The 14,930-nt window shown below is 42.4% G+C and overlaps 1 protein-coding gene across 2 annotated transcripts in view; it reads left to right on the forward strand.

Annotated features, from left to right (window-relative positions):
* PAMR1 (peptidase domain containing associated with muscle regeneration 1) overlaps positions 1 to 14,930 on the forward strand; it is a 97,555-nt gene that overhangs the window by 37,347 nt on the left and 45,278 nt on the right. The window lies entirely within an intron of this gene.

Consider the following 14,930-nt stretch of genomic DNA (forward strand, 5'->3'; position numbering starts at 1 on the left):
GACCAAAATTTATCTCCTTGGAATCTGAGTTTTGGAAAGCCTGCAGCCAGAGGGCTTTCTAGGTAAAACTATAAAAACAAAGATGGATTTCCATCTGCAAGGTGTGGATTGTGAACATTTGTTTGAATTCTTGGCCACAGGAGGTTTATGTCTACTCTTCAATCTCCTCTTTCTAAGTGAGGCCAAGGCTTTCTGCTCTATGCATTCCAGAAGCAATTGCATGGTAGCCTTGGTCAGCAAACAGTGAATAAGTCTTCAGAAATGTTGTCTGTAGTGCACTGTACATATGAATTTCTGTTGGTAAATTTCTTGAATACTGAATTAAATTCCTGGAACCCACAGCAAATTGCTAGCATGCCTTTTGTCCGAGGAAAGAGATTCTTTCTGGGATCTGCTTGATCTGAAAGAATTACTTAGTTTTTATTAGAGTTCTGTGAGTTTCAACAGTTCTTTGAAAATGGAGTGGAAATCTAATCTCTCGTTCAGTCCAAGACTCCCCTCCGCAGTGCCCTGATTGATGAATGTCCCTCTGATAGTCTGTATCTCAAGCAATGCACAAATTGCTTTTATTTCACTAACTTATTCCATATGCTTCCAACTTGAATCAGAAGAAGTTAGAATGGTCTTACAGTCTAATTTTACTCCTATGAATGATATTTCCAGTTTACAGAGATGGAGGATGGAGTGTGGATGGTATCTTTGACTGATAAAATCTGTACTGAAATATCATCAGTTTCAAGACTCTGTGGCTAAGGATGAGTATATGGTCTGCAGCTGAGAAACTCAACTATACCAGGAGGAGAAGGGACTTGTTGGCACTTCCAGGTGAACTGGGGAGTTCAGTTATCCATAGTACAGATACTTTTTAAGTGTTGGTCTTGGTTGCTGATTTAAAACTTCGATGCCATTTTAGGTGGTTTCTCGTAAATTTAATTCAGTACCTGGCAGATTATGTTCCAGGTAGGTTAGCTGCAATATTTAACCCTGGTCTTCTTTGGCAGATGTTCTATGGAGACTGTATTGCATAATGAACAGAATACAAGCTCTAGAATGAAACAGACCTGGGTTTAAATAATGTTTCTGTCTGTCACTGCCAGTATGACCTTGGACAAGTCATCTAACCTTGCTAATATCAGTGTCCTTTTATAAAAAAGGAGAATAATGCTACCTACCTCATAAGGTTGATTTGAGGATTAAATGAGATAATGTGTGTGAAGCACTTAGTGCTCTGACAATAGTAAAAGCTCAATTAATGCAATAAATATATCACTGTTATCCTATATGCTCCTTAATTACTGAATTGTTAGGTGATTCAGAAATAAAACTACTCTTCTTCCTTTCATTTATTTTCCTTTCTTCCGAGATGGGGTCCTACTATGTTGCCCAGGCTGGCCTCAAATTCCTGTGCTCAAGCAATCCTCCTGATTCAACCTCTCAAGTAACAGGGACTACAGGCACATGCCACCATGCCTGACAAAACTACTTTCAATAATAGTTTGAGATAGTCGTAATTAGAGCTGTAGTGCACAGCTTTAGATTTCACACTGACCTTTGGATTATGGAAGATCACTTTGGGTTTTTCCCTGCTTTGGATCATATGGAAGAGTGCTCTTTCTCTGAGCACATGAGAGGGAAAAGGGGATTTGATGGGGTTGGAGTGGTAGGCAGGAGTGTGATCACGCCTTTGATATGGTTTGGCTGTGTCCCCGCCCAAATCTCACCTTGAATTGTAATAATCCCCATGTGTCAAGGGTGGGGCAAGGTGGAGATAATTGAATCATAGGGGTAGTTTCCTCCATACTGTTCTCATGGTAGTGAATAAGTCTCATGAGATCTGATGGTTTTATAAACAGGAGTTCCCCTGCATAAGCTCTCTTGCCTGCTGCCATGTAAGATGTGCCTTTGCTTCTCCCTTGCCTTCTGCATGATTGCAAGGCCTTCCCAGCATGGGGAATTGTGAGTCCATTAAACCTCGTCCCTTTGCAAGTTACCCAGTCTCACGTATGTCTTTCTTAGCAGTGTGAGAACAGATTAATACAGCCTTGTAGGTAGGTAAACTAGGTAAGGAATTTAGACGCTATTCCAAGTGCAGTGGGGAACCAAGGAAGAGAGGTGAAGTAGAGGATGGACCAAGTGCTCTGAGAACTAGCTAAGAGAACAGTTAATGACAGGGAGAGGGGGGAAAGTTTCAGACAGGAAGTGAAGGTTGAGCTATGCCTTTGCTCATTAGTTGGCAGAATAGGAAGATATTTCAGGGAGAGGGATAGTATGGTCAGGGTGTGAAAATGCAAGATGTGTTCAAGGAAGCATGTGACATGAGGTGTGATTAGAGCAAGGTGATGGTCTTGGGGTGGCAAGCCCTGATTGTGAAGGGCATAGTGTGCCAGGGCTCAGAGCTTAGACATGGTTCTGAGATGATGGATGGTTTAATCCAGGGAGTACCATTTGACAGATAACTCTTGTAGCATAACTCCGCTGGAGTGGAGGAAGACCATATCCAAAGGTAGCCATTAGGAGTGCGATTGCAGTGTTTCAGGGGATGAAGAAGGGAGACTAGAGTGAGAAGAGCTTAAAGGAAGAAGTGACAGGACTCAAGACTCACTGAAGGTTGGGGTAAGGAATCTCAAGAGTTTGCCTTTCAAATTCTTAGTTTGATTAACTGTCTAGAAGTTGATGCTGTTAAGTGAGTAATAAAAGGGAAGAGGTTTGGTGGGTGAAAGAAGGTGAGTTCCACGTGAGATAAGGTGGAATTTGGATATCTATAAGAGACCCTGCAGACAGTAGGAAATAAGTGCCTGTAGCTCAAGAGAATTTTGGAGACTTGAGATATGCATATGGCTGTTATAGATGGAAGCATGAGGTGAACAGAGCACCATGGGCAGAGGAAATAGCAACAGATGTAAAAGGAAAGGAAGAGAAAACCAGGCAGGAGATGGGAAAAGATAGAGAGATAGGAGGAGAACCAGGAAGGAGTAGGGTTCTGGAAGCTGGGGGGCAGTGTTTCAAAGGCAGAAAGGTCACATAGGATGAAGGCAGTAAAGAGGTTTTTGTATTTGATGGCTAGCATGAGATTGGTGACCTGAGCAATAGCAATTTCATATAAAGATTTGGCAGGGCGCAGTGGCTCATGCCTGAAAGCCCAGCACTTTGGGAGGCCAAGGCAGTGGATGATTTGAGCCCAGAAGTTCGAGACCAGCCTCAGCAACATGGCAAAACCCTGTCTCTACAAACAATACAAAAATTAACCATGTCACTGCCACTCTAGCCTGGGCAGAGTGAGACAGTTTCCAAAAAAAAAAAAAAAAAAAAAAAAAAAGGCAAGATTTGAAATGTGAAAAATGGACATAAAGAATACAGACAACTTTTAAATAAGCTTAATCAAGCAAGGAAGGGGAGAATTAAGGTGCTAGTTTATACGAGTAAATAAACAGCTATGGAAAAATACCAATTAAGATGGGAAGGGCCAGGTGCAGTGGCTCATACCTGTAATCCCAGCACTTTGGGAGGATGAGGCAGTCAGGTTACTTGAGGACAAGAGTTCAAGGCCAGACTGATCAACAAAACAAGATTCTGTCTGTACACAATATTAAAAAAATTCAGCCAGGCATGGTGGTGCATGCCTGTAGTTCTAGCTACTCAAGAGACTGAGGAGGGAGAATCACTTCTGTAGCCAAGGATTTTGAAGCTGCAGTGAGCTATGATTGCACCACTGCATTCCAGCCTGAGCAACAGAGCAAGACCTCATCTCTGTCTCTCTCTCAAAAAAAAAAAAAAAAAAAAAAAAAAGATGGGAAAGGGTTAAACAGGTTTTAAGCTAACGTGAGTAAAGTGTCAGTAGGAGAGATTAAAGATATTAGAGTAAGACTAACTGAAGAAGTTAAGACCATGTTATCCTGAAGGAGAAGAACTTCCTGTGAGATCAAGAACAAAAGTGAGAGTTAAAGGAGAGGAAGTTTCCTTTTCTGTCCTAGGCTGAGACAGGAGGAAAAGAATTATTTATAGGTAGCATATCTTGTTTGTTAGTAATTATATAGTAGGAACTGTGCTGAGCACTTTATGTGCCATGTCTTGTTTTATCTGTACAATCACCCTATGAAAATACATACTCCCACTTTATAGATAATGAAACTGAGGCTCAGAGCTGTGAAGTAACTTGCCTGAGGCCATACACTTTGGGGTAAAGCCCAGGACGATTCCAGACCCCTTACTCTTGTTCTTAACCACAGTCTTAGTCTGCCTCCCGCTGGTGAGTTCCCCTGTTTTCTCTGGGAAGTAGGGAGTGAAGTATCTGCTGAGAATGAGTAGAAGTGAGGTTGGGGCTTGAAAGTACCGAAGGTTTGGGGCAGCCACTTGAGGAACAAGAAAAGGCACCAGCTGGTGTTAAGCTTAAAGCATATCCAAGCAAGATGGAGGACCCAGTTGAAGCCAGAGTTCCTAGGGAGGTGATGCAGTCAGTTAGGACGTTGACTGATGCTCTCTGGAAGTGCAGCACCAGAAGGGAGTAAAACCAGTTGTTTTGTTGATCCAAGAATAAGCTGAGACATGACTGACCAAGGATCCCAGTTGGGAAGGACATGAAATCAGAAAGAGCCTGGTAGAGGGGGAATAGGGACAGGAGGTCTTAAGTGGAAAATCAGGCTTGGTGGTAATAAAGTAATGGAACACATAGGTGGAAGGGTTATTATGGTCAGAGAGTAGAGTTTCTAAGTTGAAGCTTTCAGGGATGGTGTTGATAAAGTGTTCAGTTTTTTGGTTTTTTTCTCTGGGTAACTAACAATCTCAAAGAACAAATGTTTGTTCTTTCTCATGGGTCTGTGAGTTGGCAGGCATTCCACTGATTTCTACTGGGCTGGCCTGGGTTGGTTGTGCTCCAGGCTGCAGGGCTTAGGCAGAAGGGACAGCAGCCATCAGGGGATGCTCTTCTCAGGGTGGGTCACAGAAGCACAAGAGGCCAAGCCAAACACACAGGTGCACATAAGGCCTCTGCGCACATCACACTCACCTATATTCCACTGGCCAAAAGAAGTCACATGGCTAAGTTCCCAATGAGTGAAGTAGGGAAATATATGCCATCCCAAAGGAAAAGGGGTGGATAAATATTTCTAAACAATACTCCAGTCACTCCATGTGAGTAAGGGGGTTTGTTCAGGGTGCAGGGGACAGGAGGGGAAGAATATTTGCATGCAAGAAGTCAATACAGCAAATGGTAACAAAACAAGGATAGCAGTCACCCAAATGTTATGAAACAGAAAATATTAATATTCAGAAATCCTGAGCATGTGTCTTTTTAAATAGCACCTACTGGTCAAATCTTGGGTTGCACCTTGGTGTAAGATGCTGTTTATGGAGCCTCATTGGTTGGGCTGGTGATCGTGTCCATTTGAGGGTCCAGGCTTTCTCGAGGACAGCAGAACTGGCTCAGAGCAACCAGTGTGTCTCCTAGGCAGGCAGAACAGAGAGCTCACACCTTCATTCATTAATCTACCCATCCAGTCAAAAGATATTTCTTGAATGGATGCTTCTAGGTGCTGGATGTACAATGATAAGCCAGACGGACATGGTCTCTGACATCTTAGAGCTTGTGCTTTAGAGAGGAGATTTTTTTTAAAGTTAGAAAAATAGAGTGTGGTCAATGCTATGAAATTAAAAAAACAAACTAATGGTCAGATTCTATCCAATCTGTGTTGGTTCAGTTTTGCTTGTTCAATTACGTTACGCTTGTTCTGAAAGCCTCATTCCACACAGTGTATGTTACCACTGCCATGAGCACTGATGGAGCATTTCTTATGGAGCACTGGGCTGGTCACCAGGGAACACAATGATTCTGCAGTGAGTTTACAATCCATCTGTGAAAAAAGTGCTTGACCATAAGAAGACATCAATATGATGTTATTAGGTTCTTATCACCCTCACCTCATACTGGCACTAAATAAATGTGTAGGGAATTCATAGGAAGAAGTAATTCATTTCACTCGCTGGAGCCCCATGGCAGTGCAAGCATTTTCCCACTAGATGGCGCCCAAGCGATCCTTTCAGACAACGTTATCCTGAAGGCGCTTCCTTCTGAGTGTCTCTGAAGAGCCTGAGCATTTTTTTTCCTGAGTACCATACAGAGCCTTAGAAGGAGGGAGGAGTGGCGGGCAAGTGCCAGAAGGATCAGAGCTGTTTTATATGTGGGTTAGAGAGCATCTGGCACTGAACAGATGCAGTAGCACCTTTATTTGCTCACTGTCCTGGACAATGTTTGTATTACTAACCTAACTAATAACAACCTTAAAATTCATTATGGAATTGATTCATGCATAACCATTGGCAGGTTGTATTATCCAGGAGGATGCGCAAACGGCCTGAGGCTATTGAGCCCAGGACAGAACTCATTCACATCTTTCTGCCCAGGAAAGATTCGTTTAGTAATCTCAGAATATCCAGACTAGGAGCTACTGGCACTTTATTGCCATTAAAAAAAAGAACTGTTCTTTCTACCTTTCTCTACTTTCTAATCTAAAAACTTCAATTCTACAGAGAGTTGAAAGAATAGTATACATCCATATGCTCCTTTCCAGGATTCGCCACTCTTTAATCATTCTCCAACATCTGGCTCTCTCTCTCTTTTTCTGCACTATGAGACTCATGAATTTTAATTTTTTTCTGTTTCATAGTGTTATCATAATTTTTCTTTTGATGCTTAGATGGTTTCAGATTTGGCCCTTTAAGCTGGCTGCACCTCATTGTTCCTTGAGCACTTACTTGCATTCTACCCCTGACCCACAAATGTTTTAAGTTCACCTTGATTTTCTATGCCAGGTCTTGAAACAAGCTATTTCTCCCTGCATCCTGGTTTCTTATAGTGGGAAATTGTATTTAGGAACTGTAATTTGGGTGCTGGCTATTAGGGGTGCTGATATCCAAAGTCGAAACCAAGGCTTCCTCTTAGGGTTTCTTAAACTCAAAAGTTGAGTTCTGAAGTGGAACCACTCTGCTGACTTCCACTGCTGACCACCGGACTGGTGTTGGTTTAGCTTGGCCCTAGGCTGAGTTCCTTGGCCATCAAAAAAGATGAGCAGCAGGAGGGCCCAAGAGTGACCCAGAATGCCACACTTCTAGCTGTCATGGCAGTGATCCCAGCCTTTCAGTCCCTGAAGGATACTGGGCATCTAAGGAGGTTAGTAAAGCAACCCAAATGAGAGGATTTATGGGGAGAGATTATAGGTCCTTAATACATTTATCTTCTTAGTCATATTTTGGACAGAGGCAGAGAAACAGAGGAACTGGCCGTAAGCCATGCCCAAAAATGTTTGTAGGGCGAGTTATCAGAGAGGAAGAGGATTTGTGCAGGCTGATTCCTGAGCCATAAGCAGGAATGATTAAGAGCAAACTTAAGGGGAGTGGGGAGAAGGCTTACAAAGCTGTGTGTTACTGACTTTCGGGGCTGCCCTCCAGGGGAGCTGCGGAATTGCCTAGGGTGGAGTCACTGAAAGCTGCCTCATCTCGCTCCAGCCTTTTGTGTCCTGATGTTCCCAGAAAAAGAACAATGCCCAGGTTGATTCAAACTGGGGATGGTATTAGGTGGCAGTTAGCAGCCTGGGCTTGGATTTGAATCTCTGTTCCTTTCCTGGCTTTGGGCAAAGTTACCCAATCTTTGTGAATCTCAGTTTCCTCATTTACAAAATTGGAATCCTCATAGTGGCCTTGAGAGTTTTTGTGAAGATTAAGTGAAGAACTGTCTATAAATCCCTTAATATGGAATCTGGTGTATAGTAAGTGCTCAATAAATGGTGGATGGAGTCTGGTATATAGTAAGTGCTCAATAAATGGTGGATGCTAATTCTTATAATCCAGAGCCATGAAATGAGCTCTATTTGTTTGTTGTTTTGGGTGGCAAGGGAAGAAATCAATATAGGGCCAGAGAAGAAAGATAATAAAAGAGAAGCCTTTAAGGTTAAAGAATACACACTGGACACAAGGAGGTAGTCTTCACCAGACAAACTATTGTATGGCAAATAGTATTTTATATTTTATGTGCTGAAGTTCTTTGACCACAGGGAATTAATGTTTAAATCTTTGCAGAGGATTTTATGTTGTTAAAGAACTCATCAATCATAGCTCAGCTTCTGGTGAAGGTATTGAAGGATGTGAAAGACCTTCCCTCCTGCTCAAACAGTAAGAAATCACTAGATTAAACCAAAGAAAATAACAATTTTCATTAAAACCATAATATGTCTGTGAATATGAAATCTAAAAGAATTTAAACTCCAGAGGGGTGAATTCTTCCAGGATGAGCAAGAGATTCGGGATGCTTCATACTTGAAGGCAGCTGCTGAGGTTGGGGGCAGGGCAAGTGCAGGAAGGGGCCTACCGGAGAAGGAGGAGGAGAAGCCAGGAAAACTTTTGAATCTATGGGCTGACCAGTTGAACTTAAATCTAGAAGAGACCCTAAGGCAAAGACAATCCTCTCCACCAGGTATTTTATTAAATGGAATTTGGCTGTGCAAGCAGAGGCTGGAATGAGGCTATGAAGCAGGAGATCTTGGGATGTTGTCACCTTGCAGCTTCATAAGCTTGTGGTCTCAAAGTCTCACAGTCTCATGGGCTCACAGCTTCCCAGTCTTGTAGTCATGGGAGTACAGGAAGCTGGGGGAAGGAGGAGATGAAAATCAAAGAGAGATTTCCTCAGGTTTATGGGGTTTGAATTTCAAGGCTCTTCTGGTGAGATTATAGCTTCAGTCCTGCCCCAAATCAGCTTAACCCTTGATTGGGTCAAACTGATTCATCCCTGATCAGTTCTCCTACCAGCCTAATAGAGGAGAGGGCGTTTCCAATCAAAGGAAACAATAGATCTCCTCTTGTGAACAAGCAAGAAAATAAGATCTACATTCAAGAGAACAACCAGTCAAAAGAAATAGAGCATGGATGATGAAATGGAAATTTTCAAACAAGAAACTTTTACACAACTTGAAAATAAATGCACTAAAAGGTTGACAGGAAAAGATGACTATAATGGATGAAGACATGAAAAATTCACAAAATCAATGAGCAAAAATCACAAACATTCCTATACATCAACAATAGACAAGCAGAGAGCCAAATCGAATGAACTCCCATTCACAATTGCTACAAAGAGAACAAAACACCTAAGAATACAGATAACAAGGGATGTTAACTACTTCTTCAAGGAGAACTACAAACCACTGCTCAAGGAAATAAGAGAGGACACAAACACATGGAAAAACATTCCATCCTCATGGATAGGAAGAATCAATATTGTGAAAATGGCCATACTGCCCAAAGTATTTATAGATTCAATGTTATTCCCATCAAACTACCATTGACATTCTTCACAGAATTAGAAAAAAATTACTTTAAATGCCATATGGAACCAAAAAAGAACTCATACAGCCAAAACAATCCTAAGCAAAAAGAACAAAGCTGGAGGCATCATACTACCTGACTTCAAACTATATTACAAGGCTACAGTAATCAAAATAGCATGGTACTGGTGCCAAAACAGACATATAGACCAATGGAACCGAACAGAGACCTCAGAAAAAACACCACACATCTACAACCATCTGATCATCAACAAACCTGACAAAAACAAGCAATGAGGAAACGAATCCCTGTTTAATAAATGGTGCTGGGAAAACTGGCTAGCCATATGCAGAAAACTCAAACTGGACCCCTTCCTTACACCTTATACAAAAATTAACTCAAGGTGGATTAAATACTTAAATGTAAAGCCCAAAACTATAAAAACCCTAGAAGAAAACATAGGCAACACCATTCAGGACATAGGCATGGGCAAAGACTTAATGACAAAAATGCCAAAAGCAATTGCATCAAAAGCTAAAATTGACAAATGGGACCTAATTAGACTAAAAAGTTTCTGCACAGCAAAAGAAACTATCATCAGAACAAACAAGCATCCTACAGAATGGGAGAAAATTTTTGTAATCTACCCATCTGACAAAAGTCTAATATCCAGAATCTACAAGGAACTTAAACAAATTTACAAGAAAAAAACAAACAACCCCATCAAAAAGTGGGCAAAAGATATGAACAGACACTTCCCCAAAGGAGATATTTATGGCTGGGCAAGGTGGCTCATGCCTGTAATACCAGCACTTTGGGAGGCCGAGGCGGTGGATCACTTGAGATCAGGAGTTTGTCACCAGCCTGGCCAACATGGTGAAACCCTGTCTCTACTAAAAATACAGAAATTAGCTGGGTGTGGTGTCATGCATCTGTACTCCCAGCTACTTGGGAGGCTGAGGCAGGAAAATTGTTTGAACCCGAGAGGTGGAGGTTGCAGTGAGCCGAGGTCATGCCACTGCACTCCAGCCTGGGCAACAGAGCAAGAATCTGTCTCAAAACAAACAAACAAACAAAACAAGAAGACATTTATGCAGCCAACAAACATATGAAAAAAAGCTTAACATCACTGATTATTAGAGAAATGCAAATTAAAAACACAATGAGATACTGTCTCATGCCAGTCAGAATGGTGATTATTAAAAAGTCAAGAAATGATAGATGCTGGTGAGGCTGTGGAGAAATAGGATAGCTTTTAAACTGTTGGTGGGAATGTAAATTAGTTCAACCATTGTGGAAGACAGTGTGGTGATTCCTCAAGGATCTAGAAGCAGAAATACCATTTGACCCAGCAGTTCCATTACTGGGTATATACCCAAAGGAATATGAATCTTTTTACTATAGAGACATATGCACATGTATATTTATTACAGCACTATTTACAATAGCAAAGACATGGAACCAACCCAAATGCCCATCAATGATAGACTGGATAAAGAAAATGTGGTATATAATATACCATGGAATACTATGTAGCCATAAAAAGGAATGAGATCATGTCCTTTGCAGGGACCTGGATGAAGCCGGAAGCCATCATCCTCAGCAAACTAACACAGGAACAGAAAACCAACCACCACATGTTCTCACTCATAAGTGGGAGCTGAACAGTGAGAATACATGGACATAGGGAGGGAAACAACACACACCAGAGCCTGTCAGGGCCTGGGGAGTGAGGGGAGGGAGAATATCAGGACAAATATCTAATGCATGCAGGTCTTAAAACCTAGATGATGTGTAGACAGGTGCAGCAAACCACCATGGCACATGTATTCCTGTGTAACAAACCTGCATGTTCTGCAAATGCATCCTGGAATTTAAAGTAAAATAATAAAAAAAGAAAAAGAAATTCAGGAGAGATTTGAAAAGTATTTAAAAGAACAAAATGGAAACCCTAGCACTGAAAAATACAATAAAAAAGAAACCAACTGGAAATCCTAGAACTGAAAAATGCATTATCTGAAATAAAACAAAAATTCATTGGAGGGGATTAACGGCTTATTGGTCAAAATAGAAGAAAAGATCAGGGAACTTAAAGACAGTTCAATAGAAATCAACCAAACTGAAGCACAGGGAAAAGAGACTGAAAGTATTTAGCAATCTTAACTCTTTGTGCTACCCTAGCCAGACCCTGTCCATTGAGTTGTATTACCAGGGCTATTTCCATGTGAGTGTTTTGTGATAACCCTGGCAACTTTGGGGGAAGAAAGACTTTCTGCAGCAAAGTGGTAGATGCTATTCTTTCTGAACAACCATTTTTTCAACTGAATGGACAGGCCATTTGACACGGGGTGGTGGGGAGGGGCTTTAAAAATGGTTTGTTTGGACAGAAATAAGTTTGAATTGGTTTTTTGGTCTAACCATTCATTCAGTTAGTAGTTATGGTAATTGAGCACTGACTTGATGGACACAGAGGTATAAACAGGACAGATGATATTCCTTTCCCCATGGAACTGCATCATGGCGGAGGCAGACAATTCAATAAACAATCATAGAGTCAGGTGGATTGGGGTTATAGGTCAACTCACAGGCTGAGCTGAGGACTTGTCATTGTTCCTGATGAACACCTGAGCCCCTGATAAAAGCCAACACTTAGTACTTACTATGAACCAGGCATCATTCAGAGTACCTTCCTGTACTGACTCATTTAATCCCCATTGCAACCCTTGTCACAGCCATGTGACAGATGAAGACACTCAGGCACAGAGGGATAAATAACTTTTCTACTGTCATACAACTTGTAAGTGGCAGAGCCAAGATGCAAATTCAGAAGCCAGCCCCATGGCCCCTTCTTTTATCCTTTCCACGAAACCATCTCTTGATGTGAGAGGCCCTTAGGGTCTTCATCATCCAAGCCTTAGCTCTGCTATCACTGTCTGGGATGCTAAGCCTGATGGGTTTAGGGTTCTAGCCAGTGATGAGACGAAGCTCTCATGAGCCCTGGAGCAGTGGGTCAGAACCTGAGCTGTCCCCTGTGATTCCTGGACCAAAACAGTCAGTGCCTCAGATCCAGACAAGACTCAAGAAAAATAACAATATTTGTTGCCACTTATTGAGCATTTTTACGTACCAGGTGCTGTGCTAAGTGCTTTATATACAATATCTCATTTAATCCCTAAGACAAGTGAGAAAAACACATTGTTGTAGGTACAAATATTCTCATTTCCAAATGAGAGACCTTGGCTCAGGAAATATAGTGGCCTTTTTTAGAGTCACACAACTAGTAAGTGGCTGAACTAAGATTCGGACCCCGGCTGGCATCACAGACTGTGTCATCTTTGAAGGAGGAAAGAAAATGCAAATGCCTCTCTCTGAAATTTTTTAAGTCCTCCTTTTCTTTCTAAGAGGAAACAGTAAAGAAAAACAAAACCCAACCACTTCTTAGAAGTGTGTATGTCTCTCCCACAATCCCCTCCCCTGCACCAAATGCTGAAGATAAGAAGACTTTTGTCTGAGGCTAAGGGTGTTCATTTTTGTTGAGAGCCTTTTCCAGCTGTCTTACTGGTCTAGAAATTAATAAAGATTTCCTTTCAGTTCTGTAGAAGCAGGGTCTACCCAGCTGCCTCTCCTGTTTGGGCATGTAGCCATGGGGAAAGATTGGCAATGAGGCCAGGATTTGAGAGCTCAGGGCATAGTCCAGCTTCACTGACAGATATCACTACACAAACACAGACCCCCACACACACACACACGCACACACCTATACCCCTCTTCTCCTGCAGTAAGACATTGTTAAGGAATCTGAGCACATCTTCCAGGCTCTTTGCCTGCTCTGGTCTTTCAGACTCAGGACCACCTGCTAGGTTGGCCAACGATACTTCCTTGGCAGGGACACTCAGCTGTGTTCACTGTTCTGCCCTGGACAGAGAGGTGTAGTCAGGCTGCCCCTGCACCCAGCCTCGCCAGATCTCCAAGTAGAGGCAAGAGTGGAGAGGGAATTGAAGGCGTTTCTTGATGTGGGGAGGGAGTGCAGCTCCCTCCTCCTCTTGCTGTTTCCCTAATATTCCTTCTTCCAAACACATTTCCAAGAAGTGGCCCCTTTGTCTCTGGTTGTTTGGAAGTTGTTCCCCATCTTGGGGCCAACTCTGCCCTCCCCTTCAGAGTGAAAGGAACCTCATTAAGAAGAATGGAGATGTTGCATGTGTTTAGAATCCTGGCTGCTTCTGAAGGACAGCCCCTGAGCCTACAGGAACAGATGGTCCAGCATTTCACATGGCCAGGGATGGGGCATCTGGGTGAGGATGGGGACTGAGCCCTCCAGAGACTGCAAGAGACCCTGGAGCTGGCCAAAGCCAAAATGGATGTGCTAAGGAAGCCTAAATGGGGATGAGCACCGCCTTCCCTTGGATTTGGGGAGGGGCCTGAGGCACAGCTGGCTGCTTCCAGCTTCCATATGGAGAGAAGAAACTGGGAGCAGGCTGGCAGGATTTGCTGCTGGTTCTAACTTGGGATCCCCAGCAGGAGGTTTGCTGAGGGAGCTGGGATTTAACACCTTGCAGGCTGGGAAGCTGCCAGTCCCTGAGGGACGGGGGCTGTGCAGGAAGGCTTCTTTTGTTGTCTCTCACACCCCGCATATCACTTCCGTAGCCCAGCAGCAGATGGGTAGATGGGGGCGATGAGGAGTGTGAGGTGTGCAGAGAAGGAACGTGCATTTCAAAAAGGGAGCGGGCAAAAATTCCATGTATCTCTCTTAGGGGTGGAAAAATTCTGCCGTTTCAAAATGGAATGGGAGAGGACTGGGTCAGAATGCCCCTAAGACAGTTTAACATATCAGCAAAGACTCAGCGTTGATACTAGACAAATCCAAGGTCATATCTCTGCTCTGCCACTCTATACAAACAGCTAACATTTACTAATTTTCCTGCTAAGAGTTTGCCATGCACGATTTAAGCTTCACAAAACCGTATACAGTAGCTGCCACTTTTATTCACATTTGATTCAAATTGACTGAGGTTCTGACAAAGGAGGTAACTTGCCCAAGGCTGCACAGCTAGGGAAAATAAAGCTGAGTTTCAAACCAAGGGCAGTCAGATTCTGCAGTCTCTATTCTTAACCACTGCTTTACCATTAGGATAACGATTTACAGTCTTCTAACTTCCTGGCATCTGAGTTTAGGGAAATCACTTAACTTCTCCATCTTTAGTGTTCCACATCTAGAAAATGGGGAGATGAATGTTGTTCTCTGTTTTTTAATGAAGATTAAATGAGAAAATGCAAATAATAATATCAACATCCTTTTATTCAACAAATATGCAGTGAGCACCTGTTAAATGCCAGGTGCCATTCTAGGTGTACAAGCTAGAAAAGATCCCAGCTCTATCAAAGGGAGTAAGCAAGTAAGTGAGATAATTTCAAATAGGCATGTGTATTATGAAGGAAACAAAACAGAGTAATAATATTGACCATAGAATTGGGAGGGCCTATTTTAGCTGGATAGCAAGGAAGGCTTCTTTGAAGAAGTGGCAGTCGAGCTTATTATTTTTATTATTCTATTTTTTTAGATGAAGTCTTGCTCTGTCACCTAGGCTGGAGTGCAGTGGTGCAATCATATAAGCTTAATTCTT

This window comes from Pongo pygmaeus, chromosome 9 (genome assembly GCF_028885625.2).
Source record: "Pongo pygmaeus isolate AG05252 chromosome 9, NHGRI_mPonPyg2-v2.0_pri, whole genome shotgun sequence".
NCBI lineage: Eukaryota > Metazoa > Chordata > Mammalia > Primates > Hominidae > Pongo > Pongo pygmaeus.